General features: G+C 51.1%; 7 non-coding genes and 1 pseudogene across 7 annotated transcripts; all 8 read left to right on the plus strand.

The window, feature by feature from the left end:
* The first annotated feature begins 653 nt into the window (after positions 1-653).
* Positions 654-772, plus strand: LOC149215837 (5S ribosomal RNA). Its single transcript, XR_016251462.1, has one exon. It is a non-coding gene; the product is annotated as a 5S ribosomal RNA (ribosomal RNA).
* Positions 773-1,497: 725 nt separating this feature from the next.
* LOC149215838 (5S ribosomal RNA) lies at positions 1,498-1,616 on the plus strand. Its single transcript, XR_016251573.1, has one exon. It is a non-coding gene; the product is annotated as a 5S ribosomal RNA (ribosomal RNA).
* A 724-nt stretch (positions 1,617-2,340) lies between these two features.
* Positions 2,341-2,459, plus strand: LOC149215839 (5S ribosomal RNA). Its single transcript, XR_016251464.1, has one exon. It is a non-coding gene; the product is annotated as a 5S ribosomal RNA (ribosomal RNA).
* A 725-nt stretch (positions 2,460-3,184) lies between these two features.
* Positions 3,185-3,303, plus strand: LOC149215840 (5S ribosomal RNA). The gene has a single exon (XR_016251674.1). It is a non-coding gene; the product is annotated as a 5S ribosomal RNA (ribosomal RNA).
* A 724-nt stretch (positions 3,304-4,027) lies between these two features.
* LOC149215841 (5S ribosomal RNA) lies at positions 4,028-4,146 on the plus strand. The gene has a single exon (XR_016251680.1). It is a non-coding gene; the product is annotated as a 5S ribosomal RNA (ribosomal RNA).
* A 731-nt stretch (positions 4,147-4,877) lies between these two features.
* Positions 4,878-4,996, plus strand: LOC149215842 (5S ribosomal RNA). Its single transcript, XR_016251598.1, has one exon. It is a non-coding gene; the product is annotated as a 5S ribosomal RNA (ribosomal RNA).
* A 725-nt stretch (positions 4,997-5,721) lies between these two features.
* LOC149215843 (5S ribosomal RNA) lies at positions 5,722-5,840 on the plus strand. Its single transcript, XR_016251576.1, has one exon. It is a non-coding gene; the product is annotated as a 5S ribosomal RNA (ribosomal RNA).
* Positions 5,841-18,024: 12,184 nt separating this feature from the next.
* LOC149215844 (5S ribosomal RNA) lies at positions 18,025-18,144 on the plus strand (annotated as a pseudogene).
* Positions 18,145-18,305: the final 161 nt, after the last annotated feature.

Consider the following 18,305-nt stretch of genomic DNA (forward strand, 5'->3'; position numbering starts at 1 on the left):
GCGTGCTCGACGGTAAATTGGATTACGCGCTGCGTGTTTATCTTGTTTTGCGGCGTGGGGCTACTTATATATCGATTTATAACGGAGTCTCGCGAACGAAGAGATCGCCGGAGCATTAAGGAGGGGGGCCTAACTGAGGGAAACGGCAACTCGCTCGAGACTGCTCCAAGGGAAGTTCGAGAACGGGGCACCGATTTATCATCCCGGTCGGAAGTCGCGAGTGGGATCACAGTGCAACGGAGGCGACGTATTGCTGCAGCGGGCGAGGAATCTAGGACCGTTCGCATCACCGCAGCGAAGATGACACGGGGAGAGTGGGTAGGAGGTTTGAATCATATGTACTTTTGCAGGAACTCGAATTTTGGAGGAACCCGTGGGTCGTTCACGGAAAGGCGGCGCGAGCTCCACGCAGCGTCGTCGGTGGCTGCGGAACTTACGCCTTTTTCGCCCCGCTCTCTCTCGTTCTTCTTTTCCTTTTATTGTTACCCCCTCCGTTCTTCCCCTGGTTCGCTGGCTCCGCGCGGGGCGGGCGGCGCCGCCAAGTCGGGGAAGAGGGCGAGCTCCTGCGCCGAGCCGCTTCGGATCGAGCGCCACGGATGGGCCCCGTGGCTCGGCGGTCTCCCTTGAAGAGGGGGAGGGGGCGAGATCTTTGCGGGTGCGATCATACCAGCGTTAATGCACCGGATCCCATCAGAACTCCGCAGTTAAGCGCGCTTGGGCTAGAGTAGTACTGGGATGGGTGACCTCCCGGGAAGTCCTAGTGTTGCACCCTACCCCCCTTTTTGCGCGGCTCGGCGGGAGCGATCGGCGCTAGTGCGGAACTCCGCGGCTGCGCGTGCTCGACGGTAGATTGGATTACGCGCTGCGTGTTTATCTTGTTTTGCGGCGTGGGGCTACTTATATATCGATTTATAACGGAGTCTCGCGAACGAAGAGATCGATGGAGCATTAAGGAGGAGGGCCTAACTGAGGGTAACGGCGACTCGCTCGAGACTGCTCCAAGGGAAGTTCGAGAACGGGGCACCGATTTATCATCCCGGTCGGGAGTCGCGAGCGGGATCACAGCGCAACGGAGGCGACGTATTGCGGCAGCGGGCGATGAATCTGGGACCGTTCGCATCACCGCAGCGAAGACGACACGGGGAGAGTGGGTAGGAGGTTTGAATCATATGTACTTTTGCAGGAACTCGAATTTTGGAGGAACCCGTGGGTCGTTCACGGAAAGGCGGCGCGAGCTCCACGCAGCGTCGTCGGTGGCTGCGGAACTTACGCCTTTTTCGCCCCGCTCTCTCTCGTTCTTCTTTTTCTTTTTTTGTTACCCCCTCCGTTCTTCCCCTGGTTCGCTGGCTCTGCGCGGGGCGGGCGGCGCCGCCAAGTCGGGGAAGAGGGCGAGCTCCTTCGCCGAGCCGCTTCGGATCGAGGGCCACGGATGGGCCCCATGCCCTGCGCGTGGCTCGGCGGCCTCCCTTGAAGAGGGGGAGGGGGCAGGATCCTTGCGGGTGCGATCATACCAGCGTTAATGCACCGGATCCCATCAGAACTCCGTAGTTAAGCGCGCTTGGGCTAGAGTAGTACTAGGATGGGTGACCTCCCGGGAAGTCCTAGTGTTGCACCCTACCCCACTTTTCGCGCGGCTCGGCGGGAGCGATCGGCGCTAGTGCGGAACTCCGCGGCTGCGCGTACTCGACGGTAAATTGGATTACGCGCTGCGTGTTTATCTAGTTTTGCGGCGTGGGGCTACTTATATATCGATTTATAACGGAGTCTCGCGAACGAAGAGATCGTCGGAGCATTAAGGAGGGGGGTCTAACTGAGGGAAACGACGACTCGCTCGAGACTGCTCCAAGGGAAGTTCGAGAACGGGGCACCGATTTATCATCCCGGTCGGAAGTCGCAAGCGGGATCACAACGCAACGGAGGCGACGTATTGTGGCAGCGGGCGATGAATCTGGGACCGTTCGCATCACCGCAGCGAAGATGACACGGGGAGAGTGGGTAGGAGGTTTGAATCATATGTACTTTTGCAGGAACTCGAATTTTGGAGGAACCCGTGGGTCGTTCACGGAAAGGCGGCGCGAGCTCCACGCAGCGTCGTCTGTGGCTGCGGAGCTTACGCCTTTTTCGACCCGCTCTCTCTCGTTCTTCTTTTTCTTTTTTTGTTACCCCCTCCGTTCTTCCCCTGGTTCGCTGGCTCCGCGCGGGGCGGGCGGCGCCGCCAAGTCGGGGAAGAGAGCGAGCTCCTTCGCCGAGCCGCTTCGGATCGAGGGCCACGGATGGGCCCATGCCCTGCGCGTGGCTCGGCGGCCTCCCTTGAAGAGGGGGAGGGGGCAGGATCCTTGCGGGTGCGATCATACCAGCGTTAATGCACCGGATCCCATCAGAACTCCGCAGTTAAGCGCGCTTGGGCTAGAGTAGTACTGGGATGGGTGACCTCCCGGGAAGTCCTAGTGTTGCACCCTACCCCCCTTTTGGCGCGGCTCGGCGGGAGCGATCGGCGCTAGTGCGGAACTCCACGGCTGCGCGTGCTCGACGGTAAATTGGATTACGCGCTGCGTGTTTATCTTGTTTTGCGGCGTGGGGCTACTTATATATCGATTTATAACGGAGTCTCGCGAACGAAGAGATCGCTGGAGCATTAAGGAGGGGGGCCTAACTGAGGGAAACGGCAACTCGCTCGAGACTGCTCCAAGGGAAGTTCGAGAACGGGGCACCGATTTATCATCCCGGTCGGAAGTCGCGAGTGGGATCACAGCGCAACGGAGGCGACGTATTGCGGCAGCGGGCGAGGAATCTAGGACCGTTCGCATCACCGCAGCGAAGATGACACGGGGAGAGTGGGTAGGAGGTTTGAATCATATGTACTTTTGCAGGAACTCGAATTTTGGAGGAACCCGTGGGTCATTCACGGAAAGGCGGCGCGAGCTCCACGCAGCGTCGTCGGTGACCGCGGAACTTACGCCTTTTTCGCCCCGCTCTCTCTCGTTCTTCTTTTCCTTTTATTGTTACCCCCTCCGTTCTTACCCTGGTTCGCTGGCTCCGCGCGGGGCGGGCGGCGCCGCCAAGTCGGGGAAGAGGGCGAGCTCCTGCGCCGAGCCGCTTCGAATCGAGCGCCACGGATGGGCCCCATGCCCTGCGCGTGGCTCGGCGGCCTCCCTTGAAGAGGGGGAGGGGGCGGGATCTTTGCGGGTGCGATCATACCAGCGTTAATGCACCGGATCCCATCAGAACTCCGCAGTTAAGCGCGCTTGGGCTAGAGTAGTACTGGGATGGGTGACCTCCCTCGAAGTCCTAGTGTTGCACCCTACCCCCCTTTTCGCGCGGCTCGGCGGGAGCGATCGGCGCTAGTGCGGAACTCCGCGGCTGCGCATGCTCGACGGTAAATTGGATTACGCGTTGCGTGTTTATCTTGTTTTGCGGCGTGGGGCTACTTATATATCGATTTATAACGGAGTCTCGCGAACGAAGAGATCGCCGGAGCATTAAGGAGGGGGGCCTAACTGAGGGAAACGGCGACTCGTTCGAGACTGCTCCAAGGGAGGTTCGAGAACGGGGCACCGATTTATCATCCCGGTCGGAAGTCGCGAGCGGGATCACAACGCAACGGAGGCGACGTATTGCGACAACGGGCGATGAATCTAGGACCGTTCGCATCACCGCAGCGAAGATGGCACGGGGAGAGTGGGTAGGAGGTTTGAATCATATGTACTTTTGCAGGAACTCGAATTTTGGAGGAACCCGTGGGTCGTTCACAGAAAGGCGGCGCGAACTCCACGCAACGTCATCGGTGGCCACGGAACTTACGCCTTTTTCGCCCCCCTCTCTCTCGTTCTTCTTTTCCTTTTATTGTTACCCCCTTCGTTCTTCCCCTGGTTCGCTGGCTCCGCGCGGGGCGGGCGGCGCCGCCACGTCGGGAAAGAGGGCGAGCTCCTGCGCCGAGCGCTTCGGATCGAGCGCCACGGATGGGCCCCATGCCCTGCGCGTGGCTCGGCGGCCTCCCTTGAAGAGGGGGAGGGGGCGGGATCTTTACGGGTGCAATCATACCAATGTTAATGCACCGGATCCCATCAGAACTCCGCAGTTAAGCGCGCTTGGGCTAGAGTAGTACTGGGATGGGTGACCTCCCGGGAAGTCCTAGTGTTGCACCCTACCCCCCTTTTTGCGCGGCTCGGCGGGAGCGATCGGCGCTAGTGCGGAACTCCGCGGCTGCGCGTGCTCGACGATAAATTGGATTACGCGCTGCGTGTTTATCTTGTTTTGCGGCGTTGGGCTACTTATATATCGATTTATAACAGAGTCTCGCGAACGAAGAGATCGCCAGAGCATTAAGGAGGGGGGCCTAACTGAGGGAAACGGCGACTCGCTCGAGACTGCTCCAAGGGAAGTTCGAGAACGGGGCACCGATTTATCATCCCGGTCGGAAGTCGCGAGCGGGATCACAACGCAACGGAGGCGACGTATTGCGACAGCGGGCGATGAATCTAGGACGGTTCGCATCACCGCAGCGAAGATGGCACGGGGAGAGTGGGTAGGAGGTTTGAATCATATGTACTTTTGCAGGAACTCGAATTTTGGAGGAACCCGTGGGTCGTTCACGGAAAGGCGGCGCGAGCTCCACGCAGCGTCGTCGGTGGCCGCGGAACTTAAGCCTTTTTCGCCCCGCTCTCTCTCGTTCTTCTTTTCCTTTTATTGTTACCCCCTCCATTCTTCCCCTGGTTCGCTGGCTCCGCGCAAGGCGGGCGGCGCCGCCAAGTCGGGGAAGAGGGCGAGCTCTTGCGCCGAGCCGCTTCGGATCGAGCGCCACGGATGGGCCCCATGCCCTACGCGTGGCTCGGCGGCCTCCCTTGAAGAGGGGGAGGGGGAGGGGGCGGGATCTTTGCGGGTGCGATCATACCAGCGTTAATGCACCGGATCCCATCAGAACTCCGCAGTTAAGCGCGCTTGGGCTAGTGTAGTACTTGGATGGGTGACCTCCTAGGAAGTCCTAGTGTTGCACCCTACCCCCCTTTTTGCGTGGCTCGGCGGGAGCGATCGGCGCTAGTGCGGAACTCTGCGGCTTCGCGTGCTCGACGGTAAATTGGATTACGCACTGCGTGTTTATCTTGTTTTGCGGCGTGGGGCTACTTATATATCGATTTATAACGGAGTCTTGCGAACGAAGAGATCGCCGGAGCATTAAGGAGGGGGGCCTAACTGAGGGAAACGGCGATTTGCTCGAGACTGCTCCAAGGGAAGTTCGAGAACGGGGCACCGATTTATCATCTCGATCGGAAGTCGCGAGCGGGATCACAACGCAACAGAGGCGACGTATTGCAGTAGCGGGCGATGAATCTGGGACCGTTCGCATCACCGCAGCGAAGATGACACGGGGAGAGTGGGTAGGAGGTTTGAATCATATGTACTTTTGCAGGAACTCGAATTTTGGAGGAACCCGTGGGTCGTTCACAGAAAGGCGGCGCGAGCTCCACGCAGCGTCGTCGGTGGCCGCGGAACTTACGCCTTTTTTGCCCCGCTCTCTCTCGTTCTTCTTTTCCTTTTTTTGTTACCCCCTCCGTTCTTCCCCTGATTCGCTGGCTCCGCGCTGGGCGGGCGGCGCCGCCAAGTTGGGGAAGAGGGCGAGCTCCTGCACCGAGCCGCTTCGGATCGAGGGCCACGGATGGGCCCCATGCCCTGCGCGTGGCTCGGCGGCCTCCCTTGAAGAGTGGGAGGGGGCGAGATCTTTGCGGGTGCAATCATACCAGCGTTAATGCACCGGATCCCATCAGAACTCCGCAGTTAAGCGCGCTTGGGCTAGAGTAGTACTGGGATGGGTGACCTCCCGGGAAGTCCTAGTGTTGCACCCTACCCCCCTTTTTGCGCGGCTCGACGGGAGCGATCGGCGCTAGTGCGGAACTCCGCGGCTGCGCGTGCTCGACGGTAGATTGGATTACGCGCTGCGTGTTTATCTTGTTTTGCGGCGTGGGTCTACTTATATATCGATTTATAACGGAGTCTCGCGAACGAAGAGATCGCTGGAGCATTAAGGAGGGGGGCCTAACTGAGGGTAATGGCGACTCGCTCGAGACTGCTCCAAGGGAAGTTCGAGAACGGGGCACCGATTTATCATCCCGGTCGGAAGTCGCGAGCGGGATCACAGCGCAACGGAGGCGACGTATTGCCGCAGCGGGCGATGAATCTAGGACCGTTCGCATCACCGCAGTGAAGATGACACAGGGAGAGTGGGTAAGAGGTTTGAATCATATGTACTTTTGCAGGAACTGAAATTTCGGAGGAACCCGTGGGTCGTTCACGGAAAGGCAGCGCAAGCTCCACGCAGTGTCGTCGGTGGCCGCGGAACTTACGCCTTTTTCGCCCCACTCTCTCTCGTTCTTCTTTTTCTTTTTTTGTTACTGTTGTTGAGGTAAATCCTCTCTGCGGAAAGAGACGATCCCTACTAACCCAAACTTGGTCTAGCAACAATCACACAATGCTATCACGCAAGTTCCTAATTGCAAATAAGAAGTAGATGGTGAGAACCTACTTGGATTCCAACGCTATTGTTCATCAAAGAGATGTCGCCCTCGTTTCTTTGCCTTGGCCGGTCACGATCCTCACGACCTCCATGATTGGACACCTGCACATGCAAAGAACAACACGAAAACAAGCATAAAATCTAGTAAATGCAATTATATATCAGTCAGAAAAGATATAACTCAACATCAAACATAGGACAATGAGAGTGGAACCATAATGATAGTCATCTATTATTAATAAATAACAAAGAAGAATACAACCATTGTTCTGACGTCAAATCCTCCTTTGGCTGGGTAGTCAGCTACACAAGTCTTGCAAAGCTTGTTGGGATGAGGAACAAGCCTCTCTCTCTTTGGGTGACAAGAATCTCCTTACTTAGATTTGGCCTTATGGGTGCAAAGAAGGCTCTTGCAGCTTCAAACTATTGTCTCTTGACTATTGTGACTGTAACTATTGTAACTTTGACTAGCTTGCTCAAGGCATAGAGGCAAGATTTTATAGATAGAGAGGAAAGAGATAGGATCAACCACATTATTCATGGGATTGGCTTTATTACTTGGAAACTTCCATGAAAGGTGGCAAACCACTTTCCCTTCTATGGAGATTCGGAGCCAAACCATCCTAGCTCAACATAGATTCAGTTGGTGAATGGGTTGAAGCGAACCTTCGGGAGTTTGGTGGTTGAAAACTTTACTCAATTTGGTTGGCGCGAGTGAGACTCTGAGACAGAGCGCCAATGGCGCGCCCCTTTTAGAGGATTTCCCTCATTTGCACGGGCAGTGAACTGTGGACCCGCGCTAATGCAAAAAGAGTTGTTTTCATGAGTAGTTTGCAGGAGATGTCTTCAGGGAAAATGAAGCTCATACTCAGAGGAATATAATGCAAGTGATTTCAGGTCATGTCACTTCTCACAGGTCCCGAAATGAATCCTCCAGTATACAGGTGAGGGGTAACAGGGACATTGACAAACGGTGACAAATTGTTGTGTAACAGATGCCCCCTAAAGCATGAGGCCCGAGAGAGAGAGGGGTGAAATGCTTTACAAGAACATGCGTGACTGAAAACACGGCCGCCGGAGAAACTGTGTAAAGAAGTACAACTGATATCTTAAGTACATGATATATGTGTGGTATGGGCACAGCCATCCATAATAGAGTACACAATAATCTAGATCCAGGGTATGAGCGTAGCCATCCAGAGAGGATCGAAATAGAGACTCAGGCATGGTCGCATCCATCCAGTGAATGAGTCATGTAATGAACATAATAAGCCACAAATCGTAGCCTGGATTCCAATAGACAAAATCCAGGGTCTTGCACTCCATCTCAACCGGACAGAGTACAAGTTCAAGCATGTGAATGCATGAGTTGAAGTCGAACATGCATGAACATCGTCTGATTACCAGTCAATGATGAAAACTGTTAACAGACGCGAGAGGTACCACCAATAATGACAATGGCCCTCAAGGTACTATAGGTACAATCTACGGCGTGTGAATCAATGAGCTGGCGTCGAACACCCGTAGAATCATTCGATCGGAGGCCAATGATGAAAACCTCTCGTCGAACACGAAGAACCTGCCATTGAGGCATGCAGGCTCCAAGGCACCGAAGGGAGTCTCTAGATCAACTTCCTGGATAATGAGCTGAAGTCGACAGGAAGTGACCTTGATCAAAGGTGGGCCATAGTGTTTCCCACATCAGTGACACGAGACAGAGGAAGAATGTTGTGGTGAATCAAAATTATGTGAGGTATCAGAGGAGGTTGTACTGCTGCAGAGGTCAACTTCTCTTGAACATATCGGCGGCACGACAGTGGATTTGGCAGTATTTGACATCAAATGAGCAGAGGTCATGGTGACAAGGTAGTGAGCAGATGAGAGGCCAAATAGGATAACCCAAACCCACGGAGGCTAGTGTAAAACAAGATGAGATGTCCCCACCCCGACACGAATGCAGACTAGTGCCATGTTCAAGAGCGACATACTGCCGACACGACGACAATTATGGATCCATTTTCCCCACCATTTCTGGCGAGTACCCCAGTTATTTTTAACAAGCTTGATGGGGATAGCATATGCTTGTGAGTGTCATTATGACGGAATCCGATGTCATTAAGTTTTAACGAGTCTGACAAAGGAAGAACTCAGCGTCTTTTCATGTTTAGAGAGTTTGAAAAGACAGCAAAAAAGAAAACTCCAGGGGGGTCCTTTTTCGTAAAGTTGTGTCTCCCGAGCCCGAAAAAGTATAAAACAATGCTCGAAAGAACCGCCCGACCATTACGATCGAGGAGTACTTTTCATATGTAGTGATATCGATCCGAAAAAGTAGAAAAGTGATCAACATCACGTCGTTTCGTAACCATTAAAGAACCTGAAACGACAAGGGTCCGACGATCTTTTCATTTTTACACGGTCGGAAAAGGGTTTAAAGACGACCGCCTCTTATTTATGTTTAACGAGTCAAGAGGGGAAACCCGACAATCTTTTCATTTTTAGCGAGTCAAAAAAGAGCTGAAAGATGACTCCATAGTGACTTTTTCGTGTATTTACCGAGTCCGAAAAAAGTATAAAATACAACTCGTTTCACCATCGAAGTTGCAAAAAGAACCTGTCATGGCACCAAAAGCAAGCGTAAAATCCATTTTCGACCAAAAATATATTAAAATATTCAAAAAACAACTCTTTAACCCTAATTACAAGTCAAAAAGTCTATAAATATGGTGAAAATGTAAAAAAATAAAATTACTTTTACTTTTTACCTCTTGCATAGTGGTAGTGGTCCATTTGGGGTGCAAACTTCGAGCAGCGATTACCACCAATCCGGGCAACCATTTGAGATTCCGCCAGTTCTAGGTAAGAGGCGCTTCCTTTAGCTCCATTTCCATACTTGTTTTATGCATTTTGTTCCTTAATTGAGCCTCCGTAAGGGGGATTTTAAAATTTAGGGTTGCGCCCCATTGGCGCGGGTATCCGGCACAGGTCCGTGCCAATGGGGTGATTCGCTCATGGAGGCCCGAGTTCTTCATATGGCTTCGCCGTCAACTGATCGTGGTAGAGGATTGGCCATACGCGGGAACCAACTTCATGGGGGACCCAGACCTCCCACTGCCAGAGGGAGAGGAGTGGGAAGAGGAGTTAGGTATGATCTTCTCTTTTTGGTGTTTTATGTATTTTCATTTTTTTTTTGTCAATACATGCATGTTCTGATGACAGTTGTATGTATATGCAGATGTGGGCCCAGAGCGACCAGCCGGCTTGTCTCCTATAGCGCGGAGGGACCAACCTGCAGCTGACCCTCAGGCAAGGGGTGCCGTGGGGGAAGAGCTGGTGCAGAATCTCGAGGGACTTACCCAAGGGATTCCAGGCTACGCTAGATTGGCGGACGTGCCCTTTGCATACCAGAGGCACACAGTGGGGGTGCCGACCCGCATCCATCGTCTGTTGAGACGCTTGGTGCGCGCGGTGACGTGCTATCATGAGCACCACCACGAGTAGACTCCTAGGCTTCTTTCATGCATATTTTTTGAGGGACATGTTGTCCGAGGATGTATCAGGATGAACATGTATTATTTTTGGGTTTTGTAACGCACGCGGTGCAAACATTATGACACACACATATATATATATATATGCCTACGGTTTATTATTGTGCTTTTATGTGCTTGCTTGTATGATGTTTTGATTATAAATTACGCAAATGTCTATCTAATACATGATTGGCCAATGCATCAGATAATGTATTTAATCGTCGTGGAATATGCTGATATGTGATAAAGTCAAAATTCCTTTCTAACAATTTAACACGTAAGTACAACCTTAAAATGTGACGGTCTCTGACGGAATATCGCCCATTGAGCTGATGGACGACAAGCTGAGAGTCTAGGTTAACAAGCAATGTACGAATACCGAGATTAATTGCCTCGGCTAATAATTCAATAACAACGCTATATTCGGCAACATTGTTTGTAGTACAGCCTAAACAGACACCTTGAAGGTCTATCAACTCACCGTGAGGATCGTAAATCACCCACGCCGCAGAGGACAAATTACGAGTACTGCGGCAGGCACCATCGGCGAACCAATGTAAGGTGCACCCGACATCTGCGCAAGAAGCAAAAAGACACAATAAGGGGCAATCACGCTTTCACACCAAACCGAAAACATGAAAACTCACACACACACACACACGCATGTACAAATTGAAGCGCACTAAACTTGAGAATAGAGGGACGGGCATGCCCCCCAGCATGGTGTCTCAATTCGAGGTACATGCCCCCCAAGCTTCAGTCCATTGAAAATGGAGTGAAGGTTGACATCACTGTTGTTGCGCTCGAATGGCATAATATCGCCCCGGGATTCTACCTGATTAGCGGGAGGAAGGACCCATGGATCAAAACACACAGAAATCATGTTAATAGGGGCGAGATTCGGAGGTGGAAGGGGAAAGACACCCATAAGAGCGGGATCTTTAAAGAGTCCGGCTCCCACACTCTCGAATGATTTAGAGGTATGCTCCACGAATGGCACATTACCTTCGGAAGAAGAGGCGAAGAAGGAGAGCTGGTCCACCGTGACAATCTTCCCTTGATGAGGGAAACGAATGACACGGAAAAGGGAGGAAGCCACGGCTTGCATGGCGTATGTCTAGCTACGTCCGAGGAGGAGGTTGTAGGTAAGATTAGCGTCGACAACTTCGACCTCCACTTCTACCGTCTTCCCTTCCAAGGAGATGGGCAAGCGTTGGAGGATACCGTAAGGACGGGACTCTCTTCCATCAAAGGCTTCTAACGTCGTAGGAGACTGGCTCAATGTTGGAGAACCAATAGCTTTCCAGCAAGCAATAGACATGATGCAAGTTGAGGCACCTTCATCAATGACTGTACGATGAATCGTTTTACCATTGATGATGACCTGTATAAGGAAAGCAATTTGGTGAGGCAGTCTTGGCGTATAGCCCTCGAGATCAAAAGAAATCAGATCCGAGTCAGCCGGGTCTATGCCACCGATGGCCGATAGCAAGGACTTCCTCTGGGAGGGGCAGCTCTGGAGGACTTCTAGAGCGGACATAGCAGACGGAGCCTGGGCTAAGTCCTCAACAATGCTGTAGTGCTGAGCAGCACGAGCATTCGGGTTGTAAGAAGACTTCCAGAGTACACCTTTTGGAGGGGGTCGGATCGTCGTCTCAGTGCTAGGTCGTTCGATGTGGAGTGGACCAGAACTAGACGGAGGAGCGCTGGAGGGGACCTCCAGCTCTTTCCCGGCATGAGATGGATATTCTTTCGCTCGAGTAGTGACATGGATGGGAATCGTCCCAGCCATGAAGACTTGAGAGCCGAATGAAGAAGAGGGTTGCGATGGATCTGCCACCATTTGAGTTTGCTGAGAAGGGAAAGGTTCTTTAAGCACAGCAGGAGTCCCAGGAGCACCTTTCAACAATTGACTAACTTCGGACCGCCTGGGGCAGTCTTTAGTGTAGTGATCCTCATCACAAATAAGACAAGGATACTTAGGTTTACGTTTGGCTCCTTCCTCGGGTGGAGTTTTAGGGGAGTCCTGTTTGGGTTGTTCGGTCTTATTCTTAGCTTTCCCTTTCTTTTTCCCTTTCGAGGATTTATCCGCCGTGGTGGACTGAACGACATTAACCTCGGAGGTACTTCCAGAATTAGATTGACCCTGAGAAGTGTTTCCATTAGAAGCATTCTGTTTTTGCTTCCCAGGGTTCGCGGTTGATTTCTTTGATGACGTGTTTACAGAGCCAATAACTCCGTCAACAGATGGTTTTGGCGGAGCTTTGGATGTTCCGGGTCTCGAGGCGTCTAGAAAATAATCATATAAAGTACCTGACTGAGAGTATACTAAGTCGAGGTACTGAGCACGTGTGATAGCTTGCTCTTCAGTTACACAAGCTCCCATGGCGATGTCTCGCGCGATCGTAGGGACAAAGGAAGTCGTGAACCAATCGGTCAGGAGCTGATCAGGAATCCAAAATTTGATCAAGCAACGACGCCATCTCCATTCATGTATATGATCGGATATATGCGTGGCCGTGTCCTGTTTGAGAGACGTAAGGAGATGTGTCCTTGTCTCATACCGAATGGGTAACTGAAAATGAGTTAGGAATGCCATAGCCAACGAGTTGAAATCTTGAAATGTTCCGCGATTCAACTCAATATACCACTTAGCGGCTGAGCCGGTGAGAGTCCTTTGGAAGAGGCGGAGCCGGATGGAGTCATCAAGCCATGAGTTGGATGAGCACCAAAGGTGATAGGTCATGACATGGGCTTGAGGATCTTCACCAGCTTTGCCATCGAATTTTGGGCAATCACCGGGTATTTTAGTTGGAACTGGTGGCCAATATGGATTATGAAGAATGGGATCATTCGTCAACTTGGACACATCTGGAAGTTCCAACGTCGCTAAGAAAGGCAACTGAGGATTAAAGGACATTTGTGGCTGTGGAAGAGAGGTAGTACCAGGGTTCCAACCAGGTGGTGGTTGCCCCCATGGACTTTGTCCGGATGGGCCTGGCCCATAAGGGTTCTGCCCATAGGGATTTTGCCCATAGGGGTTCTGTCCATAAGGATTTTGTCCATAAGCAGACAGTTGACCCTGGGTCTGCCCCCAGCACCCCATGGATTAGCAACTTGTCCTGCAGGTGCAACGTACTGTTGCTGATAATTCTGGTAAGGAGTGACCTGCATTTGTTGATAATTTTGATAAGGGGTAAATTGAGTTTGCCCCTGGGGTTGCTGGTAGCCATACGTTTGCTGAGCTCCATACTGAGCCTGATAAGAAGGCTGCGCTTGGTAGGAAAGTTGGGGTCGTGGCCCACCTTGCATTTGATAACCAAGTTGAGTCTGGGGCCCAGAAGGATGTCCTTGAACAGGTTGAGCTTGGACCATCTGGCCGGAAGGTTGGCCTGGTTGGGTTTGGGACGGACCTGTTTGCCCAGAAGGATGTGCTTGCTGGGTAGCGGGTTGTCCTTGAGCAACCAAGGGTTGTCCTTGCGGAACAGATGGTTGAGCGGGCTGGACGGCCGGTTGACCTTGAGGTTGGCCAGCCTGTCCAGAAGGATGACTAAGCTGGGCAGTGGGTTGGCCTTGCTGTGAAGAAAGCTGACCCACTTGCCCAGAAGGATGACTAGGCTGAGCAGTGGGTTGGCCTTGTTGTAGGTAAGGCTGCCCCCCTTGCCCAGAAGGATACCCCTGTTGGACTGCCGGTTGACCTTGTGGAATGTAAGTTTGTCCGGTTTGTCCAGAGGGATAACCCTGCTGAATACCAGGTTGGCCTTGTTGGATATAAGGTTGTCCTGGTTGTCTAGACGGGTAACCTTGCTGGGTACCAGGTTGCCCCGGATAACCAGAAGGTTGATTCAGATAATTAAAAGATGGACCACCAGCGGCCGAAGGTTGTCCCTGATAGGGTTGTCCTTGTAGGCCCCCAGGTTGTCCTGGGTAAGACTGGCCATAATATTGCTGCCCTGGGGGGTTTGCACATAAGATGGCTGGCCTTGGTTAGGTGGTCCCTGAAGTTGTGCAGGCATTGCTTGGCCCCCATGGAAAGAGGTGGTACCAGGGTTCCAAGCAATGGATAATGGTACCGAAACCTCAACAACAGGTTGAGTAGGCAAGGGTTGAGAGAGTTGAAGGTATTGACCGGTAGAATCATAATAAAAGAATGGACCCTGCGCATTCGGATCCTGAACAGCTTGTCCAGATGCATCATATGGCCCCCCTCCTGGAACGGGACCAGAAGAGGGTGGAGCACTTTGTGCAGGGTGGACAACTCTAGGCGAGAGTGCCGGCTGGCCATTACTCACTTGACCGTGAGGGGGACCAGCACCAGTGTTCAAGGCTGAGCTGTTACGGCACAAACAACCGGAGTTGAATGTGCTACACAAACAGTTGGATTCGTCGGAACTGAAGTGACAGGTGTAGTGTGGACTTGTGAAACAAAAGATCCCGTGGTGGGAGTGATATGGGGATCCCACATGGTCGAAGCAGGGGTCCTGGCACTTACCCTATCCCTCAACGACTGATAGCGTGGGGGGAGCAGAGAAGTAGCTGGGATGGGAGTGTCGATATTCGACAACACAGGTGTCTCACTCACTCTAGGAGATGTCTCATCCATGTGAGAGGTAGACATTGGAGACGAAACACCAGGGGGGGTAAAAGGAATATCGTCCTCGTCAGGCTCCCAGATGGGGTTCCAATGAATTTCGTAACCTTCGTCGTCCGGAGCGTGAGAGTTGATCGGTTGGATACTCGGGATAACAGGAAGAGTATCACTTACAACCGGTACCTCAGGAGCAGCGGAAGACGGAGAGCCTTGATCACTTGGAACGGGAGTCGACGGTTCAGCCAGGATGACAAACTTCAAACAAACCTAAGGGAATCTAACGATAAAGGACCCTACTCAAACTAACGCACACAAGATCTAACCAGGTAATGTTTATCGTGGCCAAATGAATTTTAAGACGCAAGGACACAACTTGACCTTTTCATGTTTTAAGAGTCGAGAAAAGGACAAAAAGGTGACTCTAGTCGCCTTCGAATGTTTTGTGAGCCCGAAGTGACAAACTGCTCAAGTGAGCCTTTTCTTTTAAGGAGTCTGAAAAGGATCAAAAGTGACTACTCTGGAGAACTAGGCAAAAGGGTTTACCAAACAAATCCGTAAAACTGCATATACACCTTGGCAGTCATATGAAAACCAAGGACTTCCCGTACGGCAGTCAATCTTCCCGAATGTTGTTTTCGGTGCGTTACGGCTTGTAAGGCGGCAGACACGGCTTCCTGTGGATAAAGGATGATAACCTAGTGGGGTCTCCCCTATATACGTGACGGTACGTGGGAGTTCAAATCCGTGCTAGACCACTATCGAGTCACAAAAGGAGGAATCACCCAACCGTAGTGTGAAACAACAGTGACTAGTTTTAACGACGCCGGAGCACGTCTCTAGCCTAGACCTCTAATTAGTGAGTGTTATGTTCCAATGCATTTTTAAGTTCATTCAGTTCATTTTATGGTTGATCTTTAGTTAAGTTTCAGTTTCCAGGTCCTACCGTATGTAATCTCTCACAATTTCCTAAATGCAAGCTATATGCCAAAGAATATCATTTCGTTCGATGAATACTAACTACGAGAGAGTTGAGAATTTTTCAAACAAAATGACCACAAACAATCAAGAAGCACTCTAATGCAGCTAATGACAAATAAACGAAACTTTTCTTTGTTTTAAATCACTTAATCAATGAAAAGCTCCTAAGTTCAATTAACTAATGCAACGCAAAAGAGATTATTCGTTTTTCTTTTCAATGGCAAAGTGCACTAAACAAATTTTGAGAGACAGTAACACCGAGCAAAAGATCAATTTCACTCAATGAGAACACAATCGAATCCCCAAAACACCAAAACAGTCCTTCAAACCAAGAAGAAAGCACAAAGACCTCTTATGAGCTATGTGATCCAAGCCCAAACGAAGCCAAGTGAAACCCAAGCGAAAAAGAAGCAAATCACTTGAATAACAAGAAAAAACTTTGACAACTACTGAGCAAAATGCAAAAGGATAATCACAATGTTGACCGGATGATCAAAGAACACAAAACACCTACGGGAGGCTCGACGCACAAAGCCACTAGATGCCCTAGGGCTAAATGTGAAATCGATAGAAAAAGGCAGACACCCGAAAGATGAAGGTCTAAAACCAGTCAAACCAAGATCAAACACACTCCAGTAATTGAAAAGACACAGCAAGACACAAATCCAAGCTCAGAGGGCTTAAGGACAAGCAAACTGAAAAGTTGACAGGCCTGGCGTGACTGTCAGGCTGCAACTCGCGCTTTTATAGGATTGGCGCGGGTTGTCTTTGAGCAACTTGCACCAATAGCGCGACTGTAAGGCTAAAAAGCGCGCTAATCAAGTTTGCTAAATCAAAAACAAAAGCAAGCGACCCAGGGCTTGAAGACAGTATCTAGGCAAACCAGGAAGCAAGAAACAGCAAGAAATCCAACCCAGAAAGCTATCTAAGCAATCAAAGCAAGAAAAACCAAAGAGACAAGACAAACTCCAAGTTGTTTAGTCTGTAAACCAAACCGGAGATTGACTGAAGTGGCGTTGATCTACTTCGCTAATGCAAAGCAATAGCGTTTCGAAGGCTACCTGGCCGTACTTCAGGCTCCGTCTAAAGTTTACAAATCAAACAACAAGATCTCCCCAGTGGAGTCGCCAAATTGTTGTGGAGGTAAATCCTCTCTGCGGACAGAGACGATCCCTACTAGCCCAGACCGGGTCTAGCAACAATCACACAATGCTATCACGCAAGTTCCTAATTGCAAATAAAAAGTAGATGGTGAGAACCTACTTGGATTCCAACGCTAGTGTTCGTCGAAGAGATGTCGCCCTCGTTCCTTTGCCTTGGCCGGTCACGATCCCCACGATCTCCGTGATTGGACACCTGCACATGCAAAGAACAACACGAAAACAAGCATAAAATCTAGTAGATGCAATTATATATCAGTCAGAAAAGATATAACTCAACATCAAACATAGGACAATGAGAGTGGAACCATAATGATAGTCATCTATTATTAATAAATAACAAAGAAGAATACAACCATTGTTCTGACGTCAAATCCTCCTTTGGCTGGGTAGTCAGCTACACAAGTCTTGCAAAGCTTGTTGGGATGAGGAACAAGCCTCTCTCTCTTTGGGTGACAAGAATCTCCTTACTTAGATTTGGCCTTATGGGTGCAAAGAAGGCTCTTGCAGCTTCAAATTCTTTGACTATTGGACTGTAAAAACTATTGTAACTCTGACTAGCTTGCTCAAGGCATAGAGGCAAGATTTTATAGATAGAGAGGAAAGAGATAGGATCAACCACATTATTCATGGGATTGGCTTTATCACTTGGAAACTTCCATGAAAGGTGGCAAACCACTTCCCTTCTATGGAGATTCGAAGCCAAACCATCCTAGCTCAACATAGATTCAGTTGGTGAATGGGTTGAAGAAACCTTCGGGAGTTTGGTGGTTGAAAACTTTACTCAATTCGGTTGGCGCGAGTGCGACTCTGAGACAGAGCGCCAATGGCGCGCCCTTTAGAGGATTTCCCTCATTGGCGAGGGCAGTGAACTGTGGACCCGCGCTAATGCAAAAAGAGCTGTTTTCATGAGTAGTTTGCAGGAGATGTCTTCAGGGAAAATGAAGCTCATACTAAGAGGAATATAATGCAAGTGATTTCAGGTCATGTCACTTCTCACAGGTCCCAGAATGATCCTCCAGTATAAAGGTGAGGGGTAACAGGGACGGTGACAAACATTGACAAATTGCTGTGTAACAGTAACCCCCTCCGTCTTCCCTGGTTCGTTGGCTCTGCGCGGGTGGGCGGCGCGCCAAGTCGGGGAAGAGGGCGAGCTCTGCGCTGAGCCGCTTCGGATCGAGGGCCATGGATGGGCCCCATGCCCTGCGCGTGGCTCGGCGGCCTCCCTTGAAGAGGGGGAGGGGGCGAGATCTTTGTGGGTGCGATCATTACCAGCGTTAATGCACCGGATCCCATCAGAACTCTGCAGTTAAGAGCGCTTGAGCTAGAGTAGTACTGGGATGGGTGACCTCCGGGGAAGTCCTAGTGTTGCACCCTACCCCCCTTTTTGCGCGGCTCGGCGGGAGAGCGATCGGCGCTAGTGCGGACTCCGCGGCTGCGCGTGCTCGACGGTAAATTGGATTACGTCCTGCGTGTTTATCTTGTTTTGCGGCGTGGGTGTTGGAGAGGTAAATCCCCTCTACGGATAGAGGCGATCC

This window comes from Pinus tabuliformis, chromosome 1_1 (assembly GCF_031772625.1).
Source record: "Pinus tabuliformis cultivar Carrire ecotype Pingquan chromosome 1_1, CPIR1, whole genome shotgun sequence".
In the NCBI taxonomy this organism is placed as follows: Eukaryota; Viridiplantae; Streptophyta; class Pinopsida; order Pinales; family Pinaceae; genus Pinus; species Pinus tabuliformis.